The following is an 11,121-nucleotide window of genomic DNA, read 5'->3' as shown; positions in this document are numbered from 1 at the left end:
ATGATGAGAAGAAGGAAATCAAGCAAACTTCAACAGGTTGTATTGTTAAGTCATTGTTTTGCATCAAATATTGTTGTGATTGAAAGTTGGATTGTATCCTGATCTATCCTGCCTATCTGCATAGCATAATTTTTTTATTTACCCCTGCCTGCCTGCATAACATAGTCTTTCTTTATAAGTCAATAAGCAAGGTGTCTGATCATTCACAACATTCTTATCTTCAAAACTTGTTTGCACTCAATTTTCAAGAAATGCATCACATGAAAGTTCTTTGAAAAGAAGGATTAAGGAATTAAACAATTTTGAGGCAAGCAAAAGATTAGGAGAAGTGGTGGTTCTGGTTATATGATTTTGTACTGAGGTTGCATGCTTGTGAAAACTTGCATGGGAGCTCATAGGCGGGACATGAAGTTCAAAGAAGTATTGTGGAGATTCTCAAAAATCTATTGATCCAAGAAGCAGCAAACAAAACAAAAGAAAGAAAAGAAAATACAAAAACAAAAAGAACATGGTCCAAGGCTCTGAGCATCAATTACTAGGCAGAAAAGAAAGAAGAAACAATGACTCAAAGAGTTGTTAGCCTAGTAAAATGCTTGTGGTTGAAGTGTGTCAAGGAAAGAGGCTTGAGCAAGTAAATCCTTAGGGGTGCTTTAACACCTAATACCTTAAAACCAACTGGTTTAGGAGTATTGATTGAAAGCTTATCTAAAGAGCCGCTTTGAGACATGATACTTAGAGTCGAGACCAAGGCACAGAAACTATAAGCTGCTTCAAGGTGATTACACATAAAGAGATCTCCATGGTACCATTTGAATGAAAATCCTAAGACCTACGACTCCCAATATGTAAGGACTAGTGAGCACTGAAGCCCTTGCATGAGCATATGATTTAGAGTTCACCCCACTGATACTTGATCACTTCACTCACTGCACTTTACAAGTGTTCCTCAATCCATCTTAATTGAAAGAACCTTGGAGCATAAATCTATTTCTTGCTTGGGGACAAGCAAGCTTTAAGTTTGGTGTTGTGATGACAAGTCATCTTAGCCCATTTTAGCTAGTCTTTTTCTTTTGTTTTCATTAGAATTATGCACTTTCTTAAGCTACAAGCAAGCTAATTGAGTAGATTTTCATGTTTCCCTTGATTGAACCAACCATATGTGAATTCATGCCATTTCATGAGGTTTTGAACTATATTTGTTGCATATTGTGGAAGATTGAATACCTCATGATTTTGAGCAAAACTTTGATTAGTTTGGTTGATCAATGATAGGTGAAGAAGGCTTGGAGAAAGGTTGAAGCAAAGAGGAATGGCTAGGAGTGAAGAGAGGACAATGGAATAAGTGAAAATTGAACCGGGTTGCATGAAGTTAGCCCCAACGTTAGCCCCCTAACTTGGAGGCTAACGTTGGGCATATGAATCACTCTTTGGAAGTAGCCAACGTTAGCTCCAACGTTAGCCCCCTAACTTGGAGGCTAACGTTGGAACTTGAGAGTTTCTCCCTGGGCTACCAACGTTTGCGCCAACGTTAGCCCCCTAACTTGGAGGCTAACGTTGGCACTTAAATCACAATGGGGGAGTAGGCAACGTTTGCGCCAACGTTAGCCCCCTAACGTGGAGGCTAACGTTGGCACCAATCACACCAAGCAAGGCCAACGTTAGGGTCAAAGTTAGACCCCTAACGTTGGCGCCAACGTCTAAACCAGAAGAATGTGGTTTGCTGATATGAAAAGTTAGGGTCAAAGTTAGACCCCTAACTTTGACCCTAACGTTGAAGACCAACGTTGGCTAACTCCATTTCCGGTTCAATTGGTTCACTTCGGTTCTTCTTCAATCTTCAAGAGCAATCAACCAAGGCCTCTTTCAACCCAATTCCACCAAGAACAAAGGCCCAACTCAAGGCTTGAAGATCATTTTGGAAAGTGTATAAATAGGATAGAATTCAATTTGTTTAGGGAGCTTTTTGCTGGAGAGTTTTCTTTTAGAGCTTTCCTTTTAGAATTTTCATAATAGTTTTCGAAGAGCTTTTGAACTTGAGTGAACTTTAATTTCTTGCTTTCATTGCTTTCAATTTCATTTGACTTTTGTCTTGGATCTTGGATTGGAGAATTGAAGAAATTCTGTTTCAATCTCAATCTTGGATCTCTCTGTTTCCTTTACTGTTAATTGAATTAGCATTTCTGTTTCTGTTACTTGATCTTCATCTCTTTTCTTTGCAATTTACAATTTCCGTGCTATTGTTCTTGTGGGATCTAGGAAGGCATTGAGATCTAGACTTGGTTTTCTAGTCTCTGGGTCCTGAGATCTAAATTCTCATTTCAATTCTCTGTTTAATGCTTTCATTGTTCATTTACTTTGCTGTTATAAGATCCGGTTCAATCCCAACTCCCTTTTCCTCTTCTGTTTGATGCAATTTAGTTTTCCCTTGTTTAAATTCTGCAAATCCTCATCCCAATCCCCTTTACTTTTCAAGCAATTTACATTTCTTGCACTTTAAGATTCTGCAATTTACATTTCTTGCACTTTAAGTTTCTGTCATTTAATTTCTTGTCCTTTAAGTTTCAGCAATTTACTTTCCCGCTCTCTTTAATTCCATGCAATTTACATTCTGCAAATCACAAATCACCCAACCAACACTTGATTCGCTTGACTAAATCAACCACTAAACTAAAATTGCTCAATCCTTCAATCCCTGTGGGATCGACCTCACTTCCGTGAGTTTTTATTACTTGATACGACCCGGTACACTTGCCGGTTAGTTTTGGGTGTTTTGGTAGAAATTCGTTTCTCATCAAAATATCTCATCAGTCAGCAGCTAGCAGATTGCTCAGAGGTTTTGCAATTTTTGAAAAATCCTTTATAAACCTCCTGTAGAATCCTACATGCCGCAGAAAGCTTCTGATTGCCTTAACATTGGCAGGTGGTGGTAATTTTTCAATTACTTCAACTTTAGCTTGATCCACCTCTATTCCCTTATTTGAAATTTTATGCCCAAGGACAATCCCTTCAGTCACCATAAAGTGACATTTTTCCCAGTTTAAAACTAGGTTGGTCTCTTGGCATCTTTTCAGAACAAGTGCTAAATGGTTAAGGCAGGAGCTGAATGAGTCTCCAAATACTGAAAAGTCATCCATGAAGACTTCCAAGAATTTCTCTACCATATCAGAGAAGATAGAGAGCATGCACCTCTGAAAGATTGCAGGTGCATTGCACAGACCAAAAGGCATCCTTCTGTAGGCAAACACTCCAGAAGGACATGTGAATGTTGTTTTCTCTTGGTCCTGAGGATCTACTACAATTTGGTTGTAGCCTGAATAGCCATCCAAAAAGTAGTAATATTCATGACCTGCTAGTCTCTCTAGCATCTGGTCTATGAATGGTAAAGGAAAGTGATCCTTCCTGGTGGCTGTATTGAGCCTTCTGTAGTCAATACACATACGCCACCCAGTAACTGTTCTTGTAGGAACCAGTTCATTTTTTTCATTATGAACCACTGTCATGCCTCCCTTCTTGGGAACAACTTGGACAGGGCTCACCCAGGGGCTATCAGAAATAGGATAAATAATCCTAGCCTCCAGTAACTTGGTGACCTCTTTCTGCACCACTTCCTTCATGGCTGGATTTAGCCGCCTCTGTGGTTGAACCACTGGCTTAGCATTGTCCTCCAATAGGATCTTGTGCATGCATCTTGCTAGGCTGATGCCCTTAAGATCACTTATGAACCACCCAAGAGCTGTCTTGTGTGTCCTTAGCACTTAAAGTAGTGCTTCTTCTTCCAGTGGATTTAAAGCAGAGCTTATGATCACTGGAAAAGTGTCACCTTCTACCAGAAATGCATATTTCAGGGATGGTGGTAATGGTTTGAGCTCGGGTTTAGAAGGTTTTTCCTCTTCCTGAGGAAGTTTCAGAGGCTCTTTCAATTCCTCTGAATCCTCCAGATCAGGCAGAACATCTTTAAAGATGTCTTCCAGCTCTGATTCGAGACTCTCAGCCATGTTGATATCCTCTACCAAAGAGTCAATAAGATCAACTTTCATGCAGTCTTTTGGTGTGTCTGGATGTTGCATGGCTTTAACAACATTTAACTTAAACTCATCCTCGTTGACTCTCAGGGTTACTTCCCCCTTTTGGACATCAATGAGAGTTCGTCCAGTTGCTAGGAAAGCTCTTCCTAGAATGAGAGTAGCACTCTTGTGCTCCTCCATTTCCAGCACTACAAAGTCAGTGGAAAAGGCGAATGGCCCAACCCTGACAATCATGTCTTCAATCATGCCTGATGGGTATTTAATGGAGCCATCAGCAAGTTGGAGACATATCCGGGTTGGTTTGACTTCTTCAGTTAAACCAAGCTTTCTGATAGTAGATGCAGGTATTAGGTTGATGCTTGCCCCAAGATCACATAAAGTTGTCTTGGTGCAGTTACCCTCTAATATGCATGGTATCATAAAGCTCTCGGGATCTTTAAGCTTTTCTGGGAAGCTTTTCAGAATGACTACACTGCATTCTTCAGTGAGGAGAACTCTTTCAGTTTCTCTCCAATCCTTCTTATGACTCAAGATCTCTTTCATGAACTTAGCATAAGAGGGTATTTGCTCAAGTGCCTCTGCAAATGAAATCTTTATTTCAAGAGTTCTGAGATAGTCTGCAAAGCGGGCAAATTGCTTATCCTTCTCCTCTTGGTGGAGTTTTTGAGGATAAGGCATCTTGGCTTTGTATTCCTCAACCTTAGTTGCTGCAGGTTTATTTACTACAGAAGTGGTTGGAGAAGCCTTTTTAGAGGGGTTGCTATCAGCACTTGTGTGTGTCTGATCCTTCATTGGCATTTGAATGCCAGGGTTAGAAGCTGGATTGGCGTTGGACGCCAACTTCTTACCCGTTTCTAGTGTTTGAACACCAGAACTGAGCTTCCATTGGGCGTTTGACGCCAGCTCCTTGCCTATTTCTGGTGTTTGAATGCCAGAGTTATTTCTCTCTGGGCTCTTACTGTCCTCAGAGGGATTTTGGATAATATTTTGCTCATCCTCTGTCAGTTGTTCTTTTCTTGGCTTTCTGCTACTCTGAAGTGAGGTATTTAATGTTTTCCCACTTCTTAATTGAACTGCCTGACACTCTTCTGTTATCTTCTTTGATAACTGCTATTTTGTCTGATTCAATTATGCTTCCATATTTTTATTGGCATTTTTAGTGTCTTGTAGCATCTCCTTGAATTCTGCTAGTTGTTTTGTTAGAAAACACAATTGTTGATTGAGTTCAGCAACTTGTTCTGGAGGACCAAGTTCAGTAGACACTGCTTTGGCTTCTTCTTTTATGGAGGACCCACTACTTATGTACAGATGCTGATTTCTAGCAACTATATCAATAAGCTCTTGAGCCTCTTCAATGGTTTTTCTCATGTGTATAGATCCACCAGCTGAGTGGTCTAGAGATATCTGAGCTCTTTCTATAAGCCCATAGTAGAAGATGTCTAATTGCACCCACTCTGAAAATATTTCAAAGGGCCATTTCCTTAGCATCCCTCTGTATACCTCCCAGGCATTATAAAGGGATTCATCATCCTCTTGTTTAAAGCCTTGGATGTCCAGCCTTAGCTGTGTCATCCTTTTTGGAGGGAAATATTGATTCAAGAATTTGTCTGATAACTGTTTCCATGTTCTTATGCTTGCTGTGGGTTGGTTATTTAACCACCTTTTAGCTTGATCTTTTACAGCAAACGAAAATAGTAACAGCCTGTATACATCCTGATCTACCTCCTTGTCACGTACTGTGTCAGCAATTTGCAAGAATTGTGCCAGAAACTCAGTAGATTCTTCCTGTGAAAGACCGGAATACTGACAGTTTTGCTGCACCATGACAATGAGCTGAGGATTTAGCTCAAAACTGCCTGCTTTGATGGGAGGTATACAGATACTACTCTCATATGCAGCAGTAGTGGGATTAGCATATGACCCCAGAGTCCTTCTGGACTGTTCATTTCCACTTAGATCCATGATGGATAAAGTGGAATTGATATGAATTGCAAAGAAAATATATTTTTGTTTTTATTTTATTTAAGTAGAACAAACCAAATTATTAAGATAAATAAAAATAATAAGATAAAATAAAATAAAATTATTAGAAATTAAAATGTAAATTTCGAAAACCAAGAGAAAAATAAATTTGAAAATGAGAATAATTGCTTAATTAAGAAGATTTGAAAAACTTTGGATATGATTTTTGAAAAAGATTTTGAATTTTGAAAAGATTTTATTTTTAAAATAAAAATCTGAATTTTTAAAAGTAAGTTTCGAAAATTCAATTTAAAATAAAGAGAAAAGATATTTTTGAATTTAATGAGGAAAGAGAAAAATAATAAAATGACACAAGACTTAAAATTTTTAGATCTAATGCTCCTTGTTTTTCGAAAGTTTTGGAGGGAAAACACCAAGGAACACCAAACTTAAAAATTTTAAGATCAAAATACAAAGAAGACTCAAGAACACCTTGAAGACTCACGAGAACATAAAAAGAACACCAAACTCAACTTTTAGAAAACTAAAAATAAATTTTCGAAAATTAAAGAAAAATAACAAGAGAACACCAAACTTAAAAGTTTGACACAAGATTTAATCAAAGAAAAGTTATTTTTGAAAAAGTTTTAAAAGGAAGATACCCAATTACCAAGAACATAAGCACAATGCTCTAGCCAATTGAGCTACAAATTTAACTTGTTTAAAAAAAGGTATTTAATGTATATAAATTTTTTTGAATACTGATAATTTGAAAACGCACAAGAAAAACAAGAAAAGACACAGAACAGAAAAAACTAAAGATCAAACAAGAAAAATAGCAAGAACAACTTGAAAATCAAGAAAGAACAATGAACACAAATTCAAAAATTTAAAAGAAAAAAAAAACATGCAATTGACACCAAACTTAAAATATGAAACTAAACTCAAATAGAAAAACTCAATTATTAGTTTATAAAAATTTTCGAAAAATTTAAAAAGAGAAAATAAGGATTTGAAAAAATTTCAACCAAAAACAATAATAGAAGACGCAATTTTAGTGACTCTAAACTAAAAAGATAAATTTTTCCTAATCTAAGCAACAAAATAAACCGTTAGTTGTCCAAACTCGAACAATCCCCGGAAACGGCGCCAAAAACTTGGTGCACGAATTGTGAATCACGCTTTTCACAACTCGTACCACTAACCAGCAAGTGCACTGGGTCATCCAAGTAATACCTTACGTGAGTAAGGGTCGATCCCACGGAGATTGTCGGCTTGAAGCAAGCTATGGTTATTTTGTAATTCTTAGTCAGGAAATCAATGATAAGAGTGATTATATTTATGAAGAGTAAAAAGCATAAATTAAATAATACTTGTTATGCAGTAATGAAGAACAGATTGAGGTTTTGGAGATGCTCTGTCTTCTGAATCTCCACTTTCCTACTGTCTTCTTCTTCACGCACGCAAGACTCCTTCCATGGCAAGCTGTATGTTGGTGGATCACCGTTGTCAATGGCTACCATCTGTCCTCTCAGTGAAAATTGTCCAAATGTGCTGTCACCGCACGGCTAATCATTTGTCGGTTCTCACTCATGTCGGAATAGGATCCATTGATCCTTTTGCGTCTGTCACTACGCCCAGCACTCGTGAGTTTGATGCTCGTCATAGTCATCCCATCCCAGATCCTACTCGAAATACCATAGACAAGGTTTAGACTTTCCGGATCTCAGGAATGGCCGCCAATAATTCTAGCTTATACCACGAAGATTCTGATCTCACGGATTCGAATGCTTTGTTGTCAGGAGATGCAATCAAACGCGTGAACCAGGAATCAAAGAGATACACACTCAATCTAAGGTAGAACGGAAGTGTTTGCAGGCATGCGTTCATGGGTTGAAAATGGTGATGAGTGTCACGGATCATCACATTCATCATGGTTAAGTGCAAGTGAATATCTTAGAACAGAGACAAGCGTGTTTGAATAGAAAACAGAAGTAATTGCATTAATTCATCGAGACACAGCAGAGCTCCTCACCCCCAATCATGGAGTTTAGAGACTCATGCCGTAGAGATATAATGTAAAACGTGAAAATGTCATGCGGGTCAAAATAAATTTCTAAAAGTTGTTTAAATACTAAACTAGTAACCTAGGTTTACAGAAAATGAGTTAACTACGATAGATAGTGCAGAAATCCACTTCCGGAGCCTACTTGGTGTGTGTTGGGGCTGAGACTTGAGCTTTACACGTGCCTAGGCTATCTCTGGAGTTAAACGCCAGATTGTAACCTGTTTTGGGCGTTTAACTCCAACTTGTAACCTGTTTCTGGCGTTTAACGCCAGAATGGAACATGGAACTGGCGTTAAATGCCAGTTTACGTCATTTATCTTTGAAAAAAGTATGAACTATTATATATTTCTGGAAAGCCCTGGATGTCTACTTTCCAACGCAGTTGAGAGCGCGCCATTTGGACTCCTATAGCTCCAGAAAATCCATTTTGAGTGCAGGGAGGTCAGAATCCAACAGCATCTGCAGTCCTTTGTCAGCCTCTGAATCAGATTTTTGCTCAGGTCCCTCAATTTCAGCCAGAAAATACTTGAAATCACAGAAAAACACATAAACTCATAGTAAAGTCCAGAAATGTGAATTTTTCTTAAAAACTAATAAAAATATACTAAAAATTAACTAAATCATACTAAAAACTATCTAAAAACAATGTCAAAAAGCGTATAAATTATCCGCTCATTACAATGCCATCGTTACTCATCCATTAACCAATCTCTGCTGATGAAGACATGGAGAAACCTGGTTGGAAAATGAAAAAAATCTTTTAATGAGTATAGCTATTTATAAATCAGATTAATCAAGTTAATTTTTCTATTTTTTTGTACATACTATATACCACTATAGATACCTTAGTTATTTTAAATATTGGTGTAATAGAACTTACCATACTATATTTTATAACAAAAATATATGTTAATACTCCATGACAGTTTTATAAAGAGCACAAAAATATTAGAAGATTAATAACTTTTAATTAAAATACTAAATTTTTATTCGATTGATTTCTAATCACACATTGACATATTGAATTTGTTGAGAAACATGTAATTAAGTTAAAAAGAAAGTAATCAAAGCGTTACTAGTCTTAGGGTCTCTTTTTTTCTTTCTTTTTCTCTGCATGTTGCTCCTACTCTTTGCTCTTTTCTACTCTTGTAGCGCAACATTATCTGCTTCTTCTCTCTGATTTCTCTTCTTCTTCATTCCAAATTCTCAAAATTCCCTCTTTTCTTACCAAATCATACCTTTTGTTTTATCTATGACAAAGTGTATATTTATTTAGATGACTTTTTATCTTTTCTTATATTATTAGCTTTCTAGTTGTAGGTGTCAAAAAGTAGCAATATGCATGGTTTTATGAGGATATAGCTAGCTTCATTATATAAAAAATTGCTTTTCTCTATTTTTTTCATGTTAAGTGTAACTTTTGTTTAGTTTTTTAGTTGTGTATTTTATTAATAATAATGAAATTTCAAACTTTTTTACCTAAATATGAATAACATAAAATTATTTACTATACTACTAAACCCATTATTATTAGTACAATAAAAAAGATAATTAAGTAATTTTATGTTATTCTTACTTAAGTAGTACAATAAATAATTTTATGTTATTCTTATTTAAGTAAAAAAGTTTAAAATTCTATTATTATTAATAAAATACACAACTAAAAAACTAAAACAAGTTACACTTAATATGAAAAAAAAAAGAAGAGAGAAAATCAATTTTCTGTATAATTAAGTTAGCTATATCCTTATAAAAACATGCATGTTGTTACTTTTTGACACCTGCAACTAGAAAGTTAATAATATAGGAAAAGATAAAAAGTCATCTGAATAAATATACACTTTGTCATATATAAAACAAAAGGTATGATTTGAGAAGAGAAGAGGGCATTTTGAGAATTTAGAACGAAGAAGAAGAGAAATGAGAGGGAAGGAGCAGAGAACGTTGCGCTACAAGAGTGGAAAAGAGCAAAGAGCAACATCAACATACAGAGAAAAGAAAAGAAAGAAAGAAAGAAAGAGACCCTAAGACTAGTAACGCTTAGATTACTTTCTTTTTAACTTAATTACATGTTTTTCAACAAATTCAATATGTCATTGTGTGATTAGAAATCAATCGAATAAAAATTTAGTGTTTTAATTAAAAGTTATTAATTTTCTAGTATTTTTGTGCTCTTTATAAAACTGTTAGCCATAGAGTATTAACATATATTTTTGTTATAAAATATAGTATGGTAAGTTCTATTACACCAATATTAAAAATAACTAAAGTATCTATAGTGGTATCTAGTATGTACAAAACAAATACCAAAATTAACTTGATTAATCTGATTTATAAATGGCTATAATCATTAAAAGATTATTTTCATTTTAGGTTCGTCCATGTCTTCATCAGCAGAGATTGGTTAATGGATGAGTTAATTAGGGGTGGCGAAACAGGTCGAACCCGCCGGGTCAAACCACCAAAACCGCCAAAAACGGCGGGTCGGGACGAGATTTTGAACCCGCCAAATTTTAAAAACCCACCAAAACTGCGGGCCATGGCGGGGCGGGGCGGGCTGACATATTTTTTTTATGGGTAATTTTGTAAATTTGCAAGTGATATATAAATAGGAAAATTAGGTTTTCCTTCCCCTGTTTCCCAGTTCCCACTTCCCACAAACAGCCGGCCCTAACCCTTTGTCCCTTACTCCCTTCCCTGACCCTGACTCCCTGAGACGGTGAGACCCTCAAACCGACGGACCCTGACCCCCGGCTTCATCCTTCAACAGCTCAGCTCCCTCGTCTGTCCTCACTCCTCGGCCTCGCTGTGTTCAGGTGTTCCCTGAGCTCCCTGCGCAGGCAGCATCACACCGCGGTTCGTGGTGGCGCGCTCCAGTTCCACTTCTCTCTGAGTTGCCTCTCGTCGTCGGTCAGTCACGTCACCGGTCGCTGTTTCATCTCGCCTGTCTTCACCAAACTAAAGTCCCGACGATGCTGTCTCGTGTTGCCTCTATGCTGTCTCAGCAGTTCTGTGTTCCGGCGGATCTCGGCAGCGCTACTCTCTCCTACCCTGCCTCTCGACGGA

Source organism: Arachis hypogaea, chromosome 16, assembly GCF_003086295.3.
Source record: "Arachis hypogaea cultivar Tifrunner chromosome 16, arahy.Tifrunner.gnm2.J5K5, whole genome shotgun sequence".
NCBI lineage: Eukaryota > Viridiplantae > Streptophyta > Magnoliopsida > Fabales > Fabaceae > Arachis > Arachis hypogaea.
This window is presented reverse-complemented; position numbering follows the sequence as displayed.